Source organism: Parasteatoda tepidariorum, chromosome 4 (assembly GCF_982258835.1).
Source record: "Parasteatoda tepidariorum strain Cologne lab strain chromosome 4, Ptep-v5.0, whole genome shotgun sequence".
In the NCBI taxonomy this organism is placed as follows: domain Eukaryota; kingdom Metazoa; phylum Arthropoda; class Arachnida; order Araneae; family Theridiidae; genus Parasteatoda; species Parasteatoda tepidariorum.
Genome location: NC_141758.1, coordinates 27,687,262 through 27,707,960, shown reverse-complemented (window position 1 = coordinate 27,707,960; position 20,699 = coordinate 27,687,262). Strand labels below are relative to the sequence as shown.

Below are 20,699 nucleotides of genomic sequence, written 5' to 3'. Positions count from 1 at the left end.
CTAATAATATTGTGTAGAGAAAATAAAAGTTTTCCTTTTGTTTTCTTGAACGATGAAGAATTTTCATTTTTTTTTCTTCATGTTTTACACTGAATATCTTAATTTGATGCATTTCAACTTTCAATTTCTGTAGAACAAGAAAACTACCTCATTATTTTTTTAAAAAATTTAAACTAGGAAAAACTTTTCAATTTTATTTTGCATTACACTTACAAAAAATAATATTTATTGAAAAAAAAATAATATGTTGTATTTATTAGACAGGACAAATAAAACCATGCTTAAAACCGTATAAAACTGCCAAAAACTTACCAACCCTTACTGGAGAACTAGTATAAAAGCGTTTCATTTTACAGAAAAATACTGTTATTTACAAACGGACGGGTGCTTTTTAAGCAGATAAGTAGTACTGTTTTAACAAACAAATTCTGTTAGTTAACAAAAAAAAATTATTATGTCGGCATCACTTCCGGTGCCAGCCGAGAGCAGAATTTGCATGACCAGTCGACGCCGGTATTTGAACCCATGTCCCCTCATGGGGAGGCGAGTGCTCTGTCCTCTGAGCCGAGGAAGATATAGTGTTTGGTTATGAAGAGAAATCTTGTACTATCTTTATCTTAAAAGCCTTATAATTGAAATCATATTTAAGTGTAAAAACGTTTAAAACTAAATTGGGCCCACCCTTATAAAAATGTCGCAATTTAATTTAATTAACCGAATAGTTATAAATAAAAACAGATAATAATCAGTTAGAGTAATATTATACCGACGATGAAGTTGAATCGCAATTTTATTTATACGGTGTTTAAGACCATTAAATAATTTCTGAGAAGTTAGAACGAAAATAATCGTAAAATGATTTCAAAAAGAAGAAAAGATTAAATTATATTACGGAAAGCAAAACTGCATGGCAAATACTAGAATTTGAATCGACAGTTTTAATCCGTTTATGATTAAGACGAAAAACAGAGAAATACTGTTTTGTGAAAAACAGCTTTAAATCGTCAAATCTAAAGAGCAAGTTTGTAGGGAAAAAAAATTTAAAAACTAAATAAAAGAAAGAAATGAAAAGAAAACGGAAATTTTTTGAAGCGCGCTGGTAACGATGAAAAACAGAAAAAGCCTGTATTTATCATTAAAACAGTTCCTTTTCCTGTAAAATATGTTTTTTTTTTTGTAGAATTTACAGTTATTTTTAACAATATATATATATCTCATAGGTATATTTTTGTTATTCTTAAAAAACTACACTCAACTATATATCTGCTTTAAATTGATAACATACAGTTCTAACTTAACATCTTTTAAGATATTTATGTTGATCTTAACATAGAGACAACATTGGAACAATTTAAATTAATGGCACGCATACAAATAGATGTATTTACGTTGATCTTAATAAAATACAACATTGAAACTGTTTAAACTGATGACAACATAAACTAATAACTTTTATTTTTATTTTTGGATATATTTAGTTTTGATTCATCAAAAATAAATTCAGCACAAAAAATATTTTAGAAGTTTATAATATCGTTGAGTATATGCATTTAAACCTTTTAAGAAATTGGTTAAATGGTTTAACGTATAATCTTATGTAACATCTGGTTAAATATCTACTTTTTTTAATAAATATATTCATGCTGATCTTAACACTATGCAAATAGCTTTGGAAATGTATAAACACACACGCCTAAATAGTTTGTTTGATAATGCTAAACTTAACTGAATAAATAAAATAAAAAATTTCCGCTGAGTATGACGATGAGTGATTAAAAAATAAACTCAGCGCAAAAATTAATTTTGAAACTTTTACATGCACTAGTATATTTAAAAATTCTAACCAAAAAATTTATTGGTTTTAAAAATGATAAAAATAAACCCAAAACAATAGAAATTTTATAATACCAAAAATTCTAACCAAAAAATTTATTGGTTTTAAAAAATGATAAAAATAAACCCAAAACAATAGAAATTTTATAATACCAAAAATTCTAACTAAAAAATTTATTGGTTTTAAAAAATGATAAAAATAAACCCAAAACAATAGAAATTTTATAGTACCCTTAATACGAATAGGATAAATATGATGGTATCAGAAAGATCAGCACAAATAGTTATAAACAAAAAATAAAATAATAAAAAAAGTTTTAAACTTAAGGGTATGGGAAACATTTAAGTTCATTTAATTATAAAAAGGTTAACAACACAAAATGATATCGTGATTTGCAATAAACAAAAACCGTTTTCCTCAAAATCAGAAATAAAAAATGCATTTTAAATTTCCTAAACACAATTTCTATGAACTGTTTTTAAATAACAAGAAATATTTCATAATTCAAAAACCACTTATTTTCTATCCCTCCTCCTACTTTCATAAATAAAATAAAAAAACTACAAAACATTAAAAAAAAAATTTCACTTCCTGCACTAAGTGAAATAAAATAGATTAAACTGGCAATACCACTTCTTTTTTTAAATTTTTTTTCTCACTATTATCATTTCGCCTCTGTGCTAAAAGAAATATCCTTTCTATATCTTTTCTTTCCTAAACATCTCATCCTTTGGCGAGGGTTGAAAGGGGGGGATTTCTTCACATGGTCAGAGTTTATTATACCTGTCCAAAAGAAGAGAGAGAGATTCTGCCTGATAATAAACGTGGGTCTGGGGCCGACTTCTTGTAAAAAAGAACTGGAGTCGACATATCTTTTCTTGGGTCTTTGGCCTCTGTAAGTTCGCCACTGGGGGCGAAGTAGTTTCCTGCCTGAAGTGTAGGTTCTTTCATTTCGCTATTTTTTTTCTTCTTGTTTTTGTGAAAAGTCTTGGACAAAAATGGCCATTCAGACGAGTACCTCAAATACTAGTTCCTGTCCATTTACAAGACACATTTATTTTCTTTCGTTGTAACGTAAATCGTGTGGGTTAATACCGTTATGTGTGTACAATCGCTAAATTTAGTGTTGCGCACGTGAGTTTGAAAACATAATGAATCGGGCACAACTCTTTATTATTTCGTCATAGCTATATTTTTATAGTTAATTATCAAGTTAGTTCATTAAAAAATAGTCCCAGAAAACTCTTTGGGCACTAATAGTATACGGAGTCGGCCGTATGAAGTATAATTTATTAATTTATATAAATTATTATATTAATTTATATTATTTATTAATAAAATATGTTAATTAATTTATTATTAAATAATATTATTAAATAAGTGTAATAAATTAAGTGAAATTTTTGTTTATTGTCATGTAGCTAGACTAAAATACAATAAACATAATAGAACTACTACTATAAAAGCTCGATTTTAATCTTAAGTGGCATTAGTTTAATTAATTCATTTATTCAAAGCGAAAAATATTAAATACCGTATAAAAGTTATTTGGTTGAAGTTTTATTTATCTAAAATCAATTTAAATACAGGTAATGGTACAAGTTTTCAAATTTATAATTAATTTAAAACATGTCTAAAATTTTATATGTTTATATTAAATTTAAATATTATAAACGTTTTAGCACAGATGGAACACCAATGTCCCTTTGATGTATTTGTTTCTGACACTCTAATGATGATATATGCAAAATATTTGATAATAATATAATGATGCAAAAATATTTGTTGTATTTTTTAATTATAAAAAATAGTCTATAGTTATTTTTAAAAAAAATCTTTTTGATTATAGGAATTATATTTGTATAAAAATATAAAATCCAAAAAAAAAAAAAAAAAAAAAAGTTCGAACTGTTTTTCTTATATTTAAATCACTGCAAATAAGTGCAAATTTGAAAAATTATTGTTTGCTGAGTTTGGAAAATTTTATCTTTAAAGCAGAAAAAGACACCGGTGTTTTATGCACAATTCCATAAAGATAAATTATTAAACTGCTAAAGATAAATTTTTTAATTTATTTTGACCTAAATTAATACAAATTAATGTAAAAAATAGGAAAACAGGCTTAATAAAAATTCTACATCAAAGGTTAATATAATAGTACAAGTTATCATTTCTGTAATGCATATCCACAACTATTTTTTAAATAACTCGAATATAATCAATAATACAAGTTATGTAACCTAAAAATAGTATAATTAATCCTATATGTAGTTTTGAGACATGTTTAAAAAAGTTTTAAGATAGTACTAATAACATAAGGTCATAAATTTACACAGGTATTCCTTAAGCAATTACAACATCTACTTTAAGCGAGCCATTGTATTCAGATAGTTGATGAGGGACCGAATTATGAGCAATCGACATAATTTTAGCCGACTATTTCCCCTATGTTAAGAGCTATCTGCATTCAGTAGAAGAGACATTCTAAATAATTTGTTTGCCTTGGCTGCATATTCTTCGCATTGTTTCTTCTTTCACTCATTTTTGAATAGTTACACGTCCGACACGTGAGATATCTGCTCGGTATGCACTCGTGCGTGTCATGGTCAGATAAGCATCGGTATAAACAAGGAAACAAGCGCTGAAGATTCAGCAAAGATGCTTTCACTTATTTAATGATGCTACAGGATGAGTGTGACTTTTTTGTGAAATAGTTAAAAAAATCACGAGTGTGATTTCAAAAGATTAGAAAAAAGCAGACGATTGTTAAAAGAGTTTGATTTCAAAATAGTTATTAAAAAAAAACGATTTTTAAAATGAAATTCAAACAAAATTTTATTTTGTAAATGAAGGAAGATAATTTAAAAGATAAAAAACAAAAAAACAGATAGCTAAAAAGAATTCAAACGAGTTAAAATGAAGCAGACGATTTTTAAAATGAAGTAGACGATTTTTAAAACGAAATGAAAACGTAGTTATATTTTTTAAATGAAGATGCAAAATTTATAAAATTTCAAACAATTAAAAAAGCAGACGATTGTTAAAACAATTTGACTTCAAAATAATTGAAATGAAAAAGATGATTTTTAAAATAAAATGCAAGGAAGTTAAATTTTTTTAATGAAGATGTAAGAAATATGCAATTTTTAAACATTTATAAAGCATACGACTGCTAACAGACTTTGATTGCAAAATAATAAAGTAAAAGCATTTTCAAAGGTAGAAATGAATGGTGGGAAATTAAAAAAACTAACATATAAAATAGATTGTTTGGGATTTGCACATGATATTTAAAATAGAAACTCAGCTTATTTCCCGATAAATGGCATTTGCATTGATCAATATTTAAGAAAATAAACGCTTTTTCTTTCTTTTTTAATGCAATTTTATGTAGTTAAAAGCAAACATAATAACGCATTGCAGTACGTTTTAATTTTGCTCGAAAAGAATCAATAGATATAATTAACTGTTTTAGCAATAACTTTTCTAGAATACACAGTTCTAAATATTTAAGAAGAAAAAATTTGCACCCATGTTGATTTAAACAATAAGCCGCACAAATGACAAAAGTGGATAATTATTTTCAAGATTAATTAAGCAAACTAAATGAAAACGATTTCTTAAAAAAAATAGATAAAATAATACAGCTTAATTTTCTCATATCTTTATCAAACTCAACAAAAAAAAGTCTTCCTGATTCAACAATATTTTTCGAGCAAGAAACATACACAAACATATCATTTAGTTCTTGAAGGCAAATATCCAATTATTTGTTTTCCATTACCAAACAAACACATTGCCGAATTCTATTTTGTTGCTACCCAAAAGTTTTTGATCGGAAACTTAGAATAGGCTGAGACCCCACCCACCTTATCATTTCCCCCCTTTCTTAATACGTACTCCGTAGAGAACATTGCCTCATGATATACCTCTACTCTTCAATCAAAAGACGTTTTTGTGAGGGGGGCAGAGAACAAAATGGGAGGGGGAAAACAGATGGCGAAGGCACCCACACGACACAGCGGACTTTGTCTTCTTTTTTCTATATCGGTCCACTCCAACAGTAAAGAAGGGGGGGGGGGTTGTCATTGAGATGATTCATTCATCCTGGATAGTCTCAAAATTTGTCTGGAAGATGTTTGGGGTAGAAAGGGGTTTAAGAATTGCGCAAGGACGACCCCAACAGAGTTCATGAAGAAGAAAAAAGAAATATTCTTAAAAAACAACAGACGATATTTCTCTTTCTTTCACTCGTGAGGGGAACGTGATGAAAAAAGAAAAATATAAGTATTATGTGTCTGTAAAGATGGAACAAGGGAGTGGAAACAGCCTCACTTTGTACGCAATAAAATAAGTAATATATATATTTAGAGGTACCAAATAAAGTAATAAAAAAATTTAGAAGTACCAAAAAAATAAACAAGTGCCAGAAATCCATAACAATAACAAATTTTAGATCAATTAATTATTCAACAATAAAAGTACATTGAGTAAATGGAAAGTTTGCATTAAACATATTGTCCATGTATCAGTTTTTATCACGTTTTGAATGTTGGTTATTATATTAATTTTCATGTTCAACTGCAGATTAATATGACGTGAAATAGTCATGCATTTAATTTTATATCGATTAAAGTCACTATGTTAATGTCGATGTTAATAGAATGAATGAATTCTGTTCCATAACATTGGAAATATCCACTTATTAATCAGTTGAATAAGTTTCGATTCATTAACAGTGGAAATATCAACTTATAACAGTGTGATAAATTTCAATTCATTAACATTGAGAATACCAACTTTTTGATCAATTTAATAAATTTGATTCAATAGCAGTCGGAATATCAACTTATTAACAGTTTGTTATGAGTTTCGATTCGTTAACATTGGAAACATCAAATAATTTTCAGTTTGTTATGAGTTTTCAGTCAATAACATTCGGAATATTAACATGTTATTAGTTTAATAAAATTCGATTCATAAACATCGCGGGTATCAACTTATTATCAGTTTATAATGAATTTCGATTCAATAATCTTGTGAATATAAACTGGTTATAACTAAAATGAATTTCGATTCATAAACATCGCGGGTATCAACTTATTATCAGTTTATAATGAATTTTGATTCAATAACCTTGCGAGTATTAATTGGTTATAACTAAAATTAATTTCGATTCATAAACATCGAGGATATCAACTTATTATCAGTTTATAATAAATTTAGATTCAATAACCTTGTGAATATTAACTTATTATAACTAAATTGAATTTCGATTCATTAACATCGCGGGTATCAACTTATTATCAGATTATAATGAGTTTTGATTCAATAACCTTGTGAATATTAACTGATTATAACTAAAATGAATTTCGATTCATAAACATCGCGGGTATCAACTTATTATCAGTTTATAATGAAATTTGATTCAATAACCTTGTGAATATCAACTGATTATAATTAAAATAAATTTCGATTCCTTAATAAAGACACGCTTTATCAAAAAGAGAATCGATAACGTATCGATATAATCTCGTATCACCCGAAAATTAAGTCTACGTACTTTTCATCAACCTGCCCTGATTAAGACAGAGCTGAGATGCTTAAGAAAGGAAGAAACAGTCAGAATTTATAGCTCAATTCATTTTACTTGACAGGTTTAAGCTTATGTTTATTTATAATGACTGCTGTCGGTGACATTCGATAAGATGAGGCTTCTGAATAAGGAAGAAAGATATGTTAATACTTTTTTATATGTTGAACAGAAACGAAAATGTTATTTGAAGACAGATAGGATTTAGAAAAATACGGTATAATTATTACTCGATTCCCCAAACAAACTGAGACGTTTGTTTTGATCATGTCTTGGGTGTCGGCTACCAGATTTGATTTTTATGTTAGATTGCAGGTTAATATAGTGTGAAATACTCATTCGTTTAATGTATTTTCTGAATTGATATTTGTTAATGTAAAATGAGATTCGATACATTAACGTTGGCAATGTCAACTCTAGTTAAATATATAATATAAAATGAGTAATTCGAAATTAAATATAGAATGAGTTCCCATTCATTACAATGGGGGGGGGGTATCAAATTATGAATAAAATGAGTTTCGATTCATTAATATTGGCAACAACAAAAAAGAACAGAAAAAAAAGAAAAAGAAAGACATATACCACAAAAAAACTTTAAAAAATTAATACATAAATAAAAGATGTTCCAACAACTTGCAAGTGTATATTCGAATGTATAAAATAACTAACGTGTTATGATTAGAACTATTTTTGCATAACTTCTTTCATCATTGTTACAACTATTTATTATTTTTAATAATGTCTCTTAATACTACTTCTGCTTTAACGATACAGATGTGAGACAATTTAATGTCTCAAAAAAAAAAAAAAATAAATAAAAAAGAGAGAGAGAGAGAGAGAAATTCGCAAACACTAATAATTAATTTAATTTAAAGCCATTTATAATTTTTATGCAGTTTTTTTTTTTTTTTTTTTTCAAATTTAAAGATGAAAATAAATATTTGACTATTGTAGAATAAATATTTGACTATTGCACATATCCATACAATTACGACCCTTTAGGTATTACGTATATTAGTTACTTACTTACATACATTAATTATTTAAATGTTTACATTGGTAATTCACATACGTAAAAATTCACAACAGGCAGAATTGGTATTGTTTTATAAAAACAAAAGCATTACTTAAACTACAAATTTTAAATTTTCGTAAACAAATTAAGTAAAAAAAATTTCAATCTGATGAAAGCATACTTAACAAACATAAACAAAATCATATCTTAAAAACACTTTAATGGTACAGACTGTTAGATATTGAAATTATTTTATAAGAACAAAACTTCCTGGTTTGGAACCATATTATTTTAAATAAATCCTTAAAATTTTTATAAATAAATTACTTGAAAAAAATCACAATATGATAAAATATACTAAAAAAAACTTATCTTAAAAATGGTCCAAACTGTTAGATATTGAAAGTATTTTAAGAGAACAAACCTTCCTGGTTTGTAAACACATTATTTAAAACGAAAGTCTTAAATTTTTACAACTAAATTAGTTAAGAAAAACAACAAAATATTATAAACACATACTAAGAAAACATATCTTAAAAAACATTTTAACGCTCTAGACTGTTAGATATAAAAATTATTTTATAAGAACAAAACTACCTGATTTCGAATCACATTATTTAAAACGAAAGCTTTAAGTTTTTGTTTGTAAATTTATTAAAGAAAGCTCAATATGATAAAAGTTGATTAAACAAAAGAAATAAATAAAATCTTTACCAAAAAAAAAAGTTTATTTTTTACAAAAACTAATATATTAATCATTCACAAGGGTAAAAATAAAGAACTTTACCTTCCCGACACACACACATGCTCGAGGAACAAGGACACCCCTCTTCTTCCAGAAAAGGTTTATGAATTATACAGCACACATGCGGAGTTGCACACTGAGTAAGTGATATTATTTACGAACGGTAAAAGACAGGGGAGTTAGTGCAGCATCAACATAAAAATAGTTCATCCGGAATGAACGAGATCGCATTTATTTTCTCAGAAAGGACAAGATATGGGAGGGCTTCATATCTATTCCTTCAACTCTTCCTGTTTGGTTTGGTAGTTCGATTCTGGGCTGCACCATCCTCTCCCTCCCCCGGAACTTACTGGGAAATGGATGATTTCTAAGAGCTTAAGAGAATTCACCACTTTTCAACATCCTTTTGGGAGCGATTACGGTTCCTGCCCACTCATTTCCTTCTTTGTGTCGAGAGAAATTTTTTTTTATCTCTAATTTTTGTTTTTCATTCTACGTCAACCCCTTCGAATGTATGAGGTGCCCCCAACAACGAATCCATTTTTTTTAATCAAGTCGTTAAGTTTACATGTGGCTATTTTTTCATAACGGCAAACGACAAAAAGAAGTTGTAAAATAAGAACTAAAAGCTTTAGCGTTTTATCGTCTGCTTTGCTGATAACGTTCTATCAATAAGAAAATTTAGAAAAAAAAATTTAACTATTTATTGCATGCATCAGTTATGAAATTATTTTAGGAATTAAGAGGCAATGTGACAGTAATAGTTTAAAAAAAATCGTGTTTTAGTTCGACACAAAGAACATTGAAAAATATTGTTTTTTTTTTTTTTCTTTCTTCTTTTTCATTTAGACTTGGTTTTGTACAGGAATGGAACATTGAACTGCGAAATGTACCTATTTCGACTTTAGTAGCGATATACAAAAATTGAAATAGCGGTTTTAATACTAGCGGGCTTGATAGCACGGTAGAGCCGTAATGCCTCAAAGTGTTCGAATCTCAATGAGGTGAACCGGATTCGAATCCCAGCGATGGCTGGTCGATACGAATTTCACACCCGGCTCGAACCGACCGCAATGCTGACGTAAAATTACCCTTACCGTCAGATTTACTGTGGGAGGTTTCCGTGGTTTTCCCTTTCCATGTTCCTCTCCGAATGAGGATTAGTTCCATCAAAAAGTCCTCCAAGAAGGTAAAATTTATCCCAATACTTGATCCTTCTGGACTGGGTTCAAATTATAAGGTTACGGAATTGAACATCAGTAGTCTTAAATACAAAATTGTGTCGGTTGTTCAACGACGGTTATAAAATAAAATAATATATAACAGCTGTAAATGACGACATTCAGCTGCACTTCAGGTGAATGTTAAATAAAGAATCATTATCTTGCTTATTGCAGTAAATGTCAACATTTATCATGGATTGAACACTGCGATACTCATATTTGCGTCATATACTGTATTTTTCTTTAATAATAATTGTTTTTAAATTCTACTTTCAACGAAAGCTACATGTTGCTATACTGCAAAGAGGTGTTGATAACAAAACTAGATGGTGTAAGAAAAATTTATTAAAAAATAATCTGCGTAATTTTTAATTTTTCAAAAGCAGGATTTGAAATTTTATATTATTACAAAAGAAATTTAAGGACCAGATAAAAAAAAAAGTATTTTGAAAATGAAACAATGCAAACTAGGTTCAAAACCTTGAAAACTTTTAAAAAATATAAATCTTTCACAGTTATATTTGAACAATGGAAAGTCCTGAAACACTGTGGAATTCCCAGAAAATAAACATAATTTTTTTGGCATTTTTTTTTTCGCATTGTTATTCACACGTTCCGCCGTCCAATATAAAAAACACTTACGCCAAATTAAGAAGTGAAAAAAAAATCCCCACGCATTGTAAATAGCGCCAAAGAAGCCAATTTGTAATGCATCCCGATATTCCCATCTCATACTGCTTATGAATACTTTTCTATTTATTTATAAACAGGATGTCATACGCTCTTCATAGACAAAAATACAAGCTTACAGAGACAATGGGGTCCCTGAGAATTCATATCGTCTGCCTCTAAACCACAATTCGCCAAGACAGCCATTCAATTATATGCCAGCAAGGGAACTGAAACAATGCCATTGCCCAATTGTCCGACGGTCCCAAACTTTCAAAAACATTCTCATCTTAAGTCCTGAGACAATATTATCCCGATATTGTGTCTTAGGTTACATCTATACTGCGATGACTCTACGGAAGAAGAAAAGAAGATTCTGATGGAAAGAAGACGCGCAGACGATCGTTTCTCCACCCTTCCCCCTTGCGACATCCACCAACCCACCAGTAGAAAAACCCATTGTCCCTCTTTCCTTGATTTGACAAAAGCCAAAAAAGATAGACCGACCGCCCTTTCGAATCTTTCGCAGAAGACCTTGTGAGAAACAAAGCTTTTTTTTTGGTAGAATAGCTGTACATGTTCCAGCAAGGACAATGGGGGTTTGTGTCCGTGAAATATTCGAAAATTTACGGCAAATGATCCGTATGGTTGCGATTTTTATGTCTGCTTTAATGGAGATGTAGAGGTGCAATTTCAAGGGGCTACACGAATGGTTTGGAATTTCGTCACAGAGTTCCGAACAATTTTTTTTTCTTCTCGAAAGCAAACGATAGTTATTTGAAAATAATCGTCTGGCATTAAAAATATTAAAATCAATTAAGTAAGAAATTAATGATGCGAAACAATAAGAAGAAAAATAACTGAGAACATAATTTGAAATAAACAAGCAATGCAAAAAAAAATTTAAATGTTTTCAAGATTTAAAATTTTCCGCAGAAGCTCTATATAACTATTCCTCTAATAATATATAATTAATTTAATAGGTAAATTAATTTTTGCGTTTATCGTTGCGTTACATCTTAGTCAGACACAAAAATCGTGAACAACGTTTGCTCAAATATAGCGTCATACAAAACAATAATAATTTTAACAAATATAAGGCTTTTTTATTATCTCTATTATTATAATAACTGAAAAATATTTGAACTATAAGATAGATATAAATAAGACATTATGTTAAGTGACTTAATTTTATATTTCAAAACGCGAAAATTAAAATAAATTTATTAAACAGTTCCAAATGGATAAACAGTCGGAAAATATATCCTATTAATGATAAGGTTTAAATATTGTTCTTTAAGTAACTATATAAACATATTTTATTTCAAATTTTGATTACTGAAAAATAAAACGAATTCTCTCAATAACTTTTAATACATACTTCAACTGAATCGGTTGAACGTTGAACTTTAATATTGGTATCTCGTACAAGGGGGAAATTTAGTTACAAACTTAATAAGGCATTAAATAAAACCATATTTAATTTCAACTTGAATCAATAGTATCATGTAAATGAGTTTAAAATATACCATAATATTCTTCAACTTAGCTCCATATTAAGATTGCAACACATTTAAACGATATTAAGGTTGAACAAGCTCCAAAACCTTTTCAAACAACACAAAATTTTTATTGTTAATCGAATTAATATGATCGTGTAATTGAGTTTAAGAAGTTGTTAAGGAGCTAAGTTAATATGCTTCAACTTAGCTCCATATTAAGTTTGCAACAAATTTAAACGATATTAATTGAGTTAATATGATCGTATAATTGAGTTTAAGAAGTTGTAAAGGAGCTAAGTTAATACGCTTCAACTAAGCTCCATATTAAGTTTGCAGAAATTTAAACGATATTAAGGTTGAACAAGCTCTAAAGCCTTTTCAAACAACACAAAATGTTTATTGTTAATTGAGTTAATATGATCGTATAATTAGAAAGTTGCAAAGAAGATAAGTTAATATGCTTCAACTTAGCTCCATATTAAGTTTGCAACAAATTTAAACGATATTAATTGAGTTAATATGATCGTATAATTGAGTTTAAGAAGTTGTAAAGGAGCTAAGTTAATACGCTTCAACTAAGCTCCATATTAAGTTTGCAGAAATTTAAACGATATTAAGGTTGAACAAGCTCTAAAGCCTTTTCAAACAACACAAAATGTTTGTTAATTGAGTTAATATGATCGTATAATTAGAAAGTTGCAAAGAAGATAAGTTAATATGCTTCATCTTAGCTCCATATTGATCGTATAATTAGAAAGTTGCAAAGAAGATAAGTTAATATGCTTCATCTTAGCTCCATATTAAGTTGGCAACAAATTTAAACGATATTAAGGTTGAACTAGCTCCAAAACTTCAAACAGATTTATTATTTTTAGCCAGCAGTAATTTTTTTTAAAAATTTTATTACCATAACTAATATTTTTAAATATTAGTCAATATTTTAAAGGGATGGTCATATTGCTAACAATTAAATTTAAAAAGAAAACAATCTTACTTATAGTACTATCTGTTATCCCATAACGTACCGAAACAAAACAACTATTAACTCATAACCATAATTGCAGTGAACATTAAGAAGAAGACCAGGAAGAGGCCATTGCGTAAAAAACAAAAAATAAATAAAAAAAATAAAGACAATAAAAAAAAAAGATAGAAATTAAACAAAGCAAAAAAAATAAAAAGCTCTTATGAGAATAGTGCGTGTTTTTGGCCTTAAGCCAAGTCAAGCAAAGAGGTTCACATTCACAATTCTCTTCAAAAAAACAGAAAGAGTTGTTAAGAGTGAAAGATTTGAGGAGGGGATGCAGAAAAAAAATAAAAAGAAGAAAAATGATGAATTTGAGCAATGGGTGTCATCTGAGCAGGTTGCTCAGCGTTGAACCGGTTACGGCCCGATTTTCGTCATCTTTTTAGACTGATGCTTTCCCTTATATTGTTCACATCGTATTTTACTTTTTTTTTTTTCTGTTTTAACTAATTGTAGGTTTGGTATGAGGTAGCACGTTAACTTGTTTAGTTTTACATATAAATAAAGACAAAAAAAAAAGTATACACGAAGAAGAATTATAATTTATGTATCTGTTGCTTCGAATGATTGGTAGATGTCGCAATATCCGTGGAATTTTGGAGGGAAAAAAATGAATAAATAAAAAAAAAAAAAACACATGGGCGATGTTATGAAATGTTCCATCCAAAATATTTGTTGAATGTCATTATTTTTCATTTACAATAGCAAATATGAACAATTAATATGATGGGGTCTGTTTAGAAGAAATTTGGGTCCGTTTACGGACCCTTCACAAAATATCTTTTCATAAAAACGGACCCTTCACAAAATATTTTAACTTAAAAACGGACCCTCCACAAAATGATTTTTCTTTTAATCGGACCCTTCGTAAATTTGTTTATCTTCATTATTGTTTTGTTAATTGAATAAACCCTTCCCAGGGCAGAAAACAAGAAAGATGGATGTAAACGAATTAAGTTTTGTCTTCGGCAGACGATTCTTCCATTATTCGTCCGAAATGAATATTCTGCGTATAGGCTAAATACCAAATATTTGAATGTTGCATCTCTAATTTAGAAGCAGCAATTGCTGTTTATTTTTGAAAATTAAATTTTTTTAATTATAATTTTACAGTGCAGAGCATAACCTTTACAATTTAAAAACTCCTTGAAAAAGTTTTTTGCAATAACCGGACCCTGTTTGCACTGATTCATAAAAGCAGGACCCTATTTGAAAGAATGTGAATAATTTTTTCATAATTTCACAAAAACCGGACCTTCCACAAAATGTCTGGACAGGCCCCTGATATGAGTAAACAAAAATAAATTGTCAACTGAAGTAAATAAAATGCAAATTGATATAACACAGCAAAATATAGCATTAAAAATATTCTAAAAAAAATTCCAATTCCACTTAAATAATAATAAGAAACTGAAACATTTTTCAATAGTTTATATTACGTTTTTATATTTAGCAATAAAACTTTTTACTGTTTATTCATATTCAACAGTATTGATGTCATCGCAAAATCCTTCTTTCAGACATTTTTGACACTGCTTCTCAAAAATTCTGATTTTGTTGAGACGGTTTAAGACGACAAGTGTAAATAATTCAGTATGGGTACGTTTTTGAAATATTTAGGATTTATTCTCTGGGCTGTCGACTCTGATACCTGCAACGCTGTGTTTTATAGAAATCCCACTTTTTAGAGAAATTTGACTTACGTAATGCCTTTTTTTCCTAAAAAAAGGGAAAGCAAGAATGAAAGTGTCTTATCTCTGTGTATCATACTCAATGCTTCTACAATATTCACATGAAAGGAGAAGGGATTTTTTTAGGGGAAATATCATGAAATAGGAAGAAATAAATCGTTTTGAAAGGAATTTTTGATATTTTACGTTTATAAAGTCGAATGCAATGTTGTAAATATATCCGGGACCATAATATTGAGAGGCGTGGAGTCGGTTGAATATTCAACTCCGACACCGGTTTTATCTGACTCCAACTTAAAATGTATTAAAATTTCCATCGAATCTTCGGAAAACATTAATACCAGTATGCTGTAAAAATAATCTGTTTAATTTACAGAAAAAAACTGTCAGCTAGTGTGCCTGTATAAAACCATTTGTTTCACAGAAAAATACTGTAATTTATAAACGGAAGGCAGTTTTTAGCAGATAAGTACTGTTATTTATAACAAAATAATTCAGTTATTTTAACAAAAACTATGTTTATAAACAACAACAAAAAAATTCTACAAAATAACGATATCAGCATCGCGGTCAGTGTTAAGAGTAGAATTCACATGACCAATCAAAGTTGGGATTCGAACCCGGGACACATAATTGTGAGCCGAGAGCTCTGTTGGTTTCATTTAATAACCGTTGTTGAACAGCCGACTGAATTTTTGAGTATACGACTACCAATGCTAAACTCCGTAGCCTTGCAATTTTGTACCCAATCCAGAAGACAAGGGAACTTCTGGATTAAGTAGTGCGGAGCACTTGCCTTCGTGGAGGGCTTTTTGATGAGACTAACACTCATTTGCATTACATGGAGAGGAAAAGCACGAAAGGCTCCAACGATTAGCCTGACTGCTAGGGGACTCAATATACCGATGTTCTAGTGCAAATACTGATAATATGGTTCAATGTTAAAAGAATTTTACAAAGAGGGTTATCTAAAATTTATGATATTCAATATCGAATATTTTATATGTATTCTTTAATTAAACTTGTCGATTTGGAAGATATTGGAATAACTTGGTGCATAAAATGTCTATTTGAAAGGGAATAATTAAATTAAATGAATAAAATAACATGCAGTTAATTAACTAAGATGGAAGCATACCCTAGTTCGATGTGAAAAACCATAGATGATAACAATTTTAAAACTGTAGAGAAAATATTATATTTGGATAAAAATAAGTAATTAAATATATTTATTTATAAATGAAGCGTTTTTTTAAAAGTAATGTGGAGATATTTTATCACGATTTTATCAATTACTTCAACACTAACTTTCCATAATTTATACAGCATTAAAACATTTAAGAATTATAAAAATATTATTCTTTTACTATTTTAATAAAAATTTTCGATTTCAAAATCAATTTATTTTTAGCCATTTAGCAATGAAATATCTCAGATGAAGTTTAAATTAAAAAGATATCATTAAGAATTACTGTATGCAAAGCAAAATTAAATCCTTTCAACATCCATTAAAATATTAAATATTCATTAAGCGTTTCAATCTGACTTAGTTTTTCAAATTTAATCTGATACAAGCCATAACAAACCATAAAAATTGGGGGGGAAACAGCATTTCTTCCAACATTAAACTTCTTGGAATGGTCGCCTGTTCGAGATGTTCTTATTTGAATGGTTTTATTCCATTTTGCAATTAAAAGCAAAAAAAAAAATTTTTTTTTCTTCTCTTTCGTGAAAAGAGGTTAAAGAAGATGACTGCTCCTACACACATAATTAAATAAAATTTGGAACAAACAGATAACATAAAACATAAGAAAGTTAGATATGATTCAAAGTATGATTATTCCTTCATTTTGAAACGATTTGGTGCAACAATTTTGCAATTTTTACGAAGCTTGAAACTATAGTTTCTCTTTTAGAGAAGTTTAAATGAATGTTATAACTCAACCTGCAATTGAAATTGTTAAGATTAATTAAATTCATTATAGATTAATTATTAAAAATACAAACCTAAGTTTACAAAGTTCTTTTAAATAAACTAATATTTTGAAGGAAGTTTATAGGGCAATAGAATATTTTGCAATAGAAATAAAATTTTAGAACATTTTAAAAAAAATTTCAATTCTAGTGCACACTTAGGATGAACTAGAGCGTGGTTTGAGTAATTTGATACAAAAATGTTTATTTTAGAAGCGTTTAGAGTGATTTGGAACTTAAATGCCCATTTTGAAAGACTTAGGAGTAGTTTGGTACACAAATGTCTTTTTTGGATGAGAGTAATTTGGTAGATAAATGTCGATTTCGGAAGAGTTTGGAGTAATTTGGAACATAAGCACCAAATTTTTAAGAGTTCGGAGTGATTTTGTAAATAAATGTCTATTTTGGAAACGTTGAGAAGAGTTTGGTACAATTATGTCTATTTTGGCAGAATTCAGTGTAATTTGGAAAAGTTTGGACTAATTTGATTCATAAATGTCTATTTTGGGAGAGTTTTGAGTAATGTGGTAAATAAATGTTTATTTTGGTAGAGTTATGAGTAATTTGGTATATAAATGCCTATTTCGTAAGAGTTTGGAGTAATTAGAAACATAAATGTCTATTTTGGAAGAGTTTGAAGTAATTTGATACATAAGTTCCAATTTCAGAAGAGAATCGAATAATTTGGTGCATAATCGTCTATTTTGGAAGAAATATCTTTGAAATGTATGAGCATAAATGCTTCATCAGGAAGAGATTGGAGTATTTTGATACATAAATGATAAATTAATAGCTTGGAACAAAAAAAATCATAATTAGTATTAAAAAAAAACAATAAATTTCCTTATTTTTTTGCGAAATACGATAAATATTTCTTTTCCTTTCCAAGCTACTTAAACAAAATATTTCCGTTGTTTACTACGTTTGAGTTGACAGGAAAACTTGGTTAAATTTGAGTTTCTCTGCAAAGCCGCATTAAATCAAAACTCTGTTGACGATTTTTTACTATAGCGCATCTTAGAATTCTAAATTTCTCCTGAATTCCCTATTTATCAATTTCTTTTTTGGCATGAAACACGAATAAGCACGTCTATAAAATCATTAAATCAAAGAAACTTCTTTGGTTCAATCAAAATAATTAAAAACGACTTGATTTTTGATTTCATCGAATCACTTATCCTCAAGAAAACTCATGACGCATAGTGCAAACGATTATTCAAAGCTGATCATCCAAATGATGTGCTAATGATCAAAAACACTCGCGAGTAAAGCAGATCGTTTCACTCATTTTAATCACAACAAAGGGATTACCAGATAAATTTCAAACTCAAGCATCTGTTTTTTACTCTTGAAAACAACACTTTGGAACAAAAGCACAAAGCCATTTAAGTTAAATCGCAAGAATAAGAATTTCAAACAGAAGAAAGTCTTTTGGAAAGCTTACCCCTACCTACGCGGTTGCTAAGGATTAAGGTTAGGGAGACGCAGTGAGCCCATAGCAACGCTCTTCTAAGCGCTACGGAAACATAAATTCTAATCTCTAGTGCAAACGACATAGCTTCGAAACTTCATCCTGTTTTATGTCTTCTTCAGTAAGAAAACGATAGTACCTCTTATTAGAGAGAACTTTTTTTTCCCCCTCACACAGATCTCAGCAAAGCCTTTTTCGTCTGCGTTTTTCTTTTTGTTATACTATACAAGCTACAAGCTCCTCATTAGGTAGAAGCTGGACTTCATGTTAGATCAGCTGAGTCTAAAGATGAATTCGCTATCCTGATGAAACAGGTGTTGTGGTTATTCGAAGGAACAGGGGATGGCGGAAATGAAGAAGTTATAATCAGGTGTCAGACAGGAAGGTTATGATCAAAACGATTTCTGTGAAGTAGAATTCGATCGTTTAAAGTTACAGTTAAAACATGACTTTTACTAATGGATAAGAAGGGTCACTTTTCTTTCCTTTATTTACTTTTCCCAAAAGCAATGTATAAAACTATTATTGATGTATATAAAGTACGATGTAGGGTTTTGATTAGAACGATTTCAATGAAGAAGAATCTCGAGATTATTTAAAGTTACGGTTACAAACATGACTTTTGCTAATGGATATGAAGAGTCACTTTTCTTTGCTTTATTTATCTTTCCCCAAAACAATGTACAAAACTATTCTTGAGGCATATCAAGTACAATGGAGGTTTTGATTAGAACGATTTCTATAAAGAAGAATCTCGAGATTATTTAAAGTTACAGTTACAAACGTAACATCAACAATGGAAGATAAATAGTTTTCCCATGTTATTTATCTTTGAGAAAAAGAGGACACGACTACAAATTAAATTCAGATCCAAGCAGTTTTCGTGAAGCAAAATTTAGAGTTGGTTAAAAATTAGAGTAGCAAATATGATATTGTTAGTCAATTTTTTTCTAGTTTCCATTCATGTATTTACCATAAATACAAGATTACATAAATCTTTGAAATATTATTAAAAAAATGCTCTCATCAGAAATATTTTTTAGTATTCGAGTTTAGCAATAGTTTCAATGGTTTATAAACATAGTTTTGTCAATATTCATGTTTATTTCCTTTATTTCACATTTTGATAAAAACAAAAGACTTATAAAGTACGTTTAAAATACTATATAAAAGTACCAGAAATTTCAGGTCGAAATCAATTTTCAAAGAATGGAATTTAGAATTATTTTAAAGAAATATAGGTGTACTAGAAAATAACTCAGAAAGGATGAAGTTCTAATGGACGGAATAATATTTTATATAAAGGTCTTCGAAAGTTTATGTTCAAAAATAATGTTTAAAATTAATGTTAAGCTTTTACATTTACAGTGAAAGATTTTCGAAATTTTCAAACGGCAACATTTTATTTAATACCGACCCAGTCCTGGATTTGAAACCATCAGTGTTCAATGGCGAAACTTTGTAATTTTGAACCCAACTCCCCCCCCCCCCAAAAAAAAAATTTCTGGTTCTAACATTGGGGCAAATTAGCCTTCGTAGAAGAATATATAACTCGCATTTGCTTTACATTGAAGTGGGAAACCACGAAAACCTCACATGGTTAGCCCGACGGCAAGAGGATTCTAACGATAATCCTATCAATGAGGATAGTTGTCGTCAAAACGGCAACATTTTATTTTATAACCTTCGTTGAACAGCCGATCCAATTTTTGAGTTTACGACTATCAATGCTCAACTCCGTATCTTTTGTAATTTTGAGCCCAATCCAGAAGACAAGGAAGATCCTGGATCAAATATTGGGAGAAATTTGCCTTCCTGCAGAATTGTTTGACGAAACTAACCCACATTTGCGTTATATGGAGAGGGAAAGCACGAAAACCTTCTACGGTTAACCTGACGGCTGATCTGAGAGTGTTTTTCTACAAAATGTGATACTAGCAGTGAAATTTTGT

The 20,699-nt window shown here is 29.1% G+C and overlaps 1 protein-coding gene across 2 annotated transcripts in view; it reads right to left on the bottom strand.

Annotated features, from left to right (window-relative positions):
* The window catches only part of LOC107443229 (uncharacterized), a 117,384-nt gene that overhangs the window by 69,382 nt on the left and 27,303 nt on the right, over positions 1-20,699 (bottom strand). The window contains exon 1 of one of the 2 annotated variants that reach the window (XM_043048581.3): positions 9,233-9,353. The exons of the other annotated variant lie outside the window; for it this stretch is intronic. The gene's annotated coding sequence lies outside the window, so the exon portion shown is untranslated. Of the gene's footprint in view, positions 1-9,232; positions 9,354-20,699 lie in introns of those variants that run through there. 2 annotated transcript variants of the gene reach the window in all.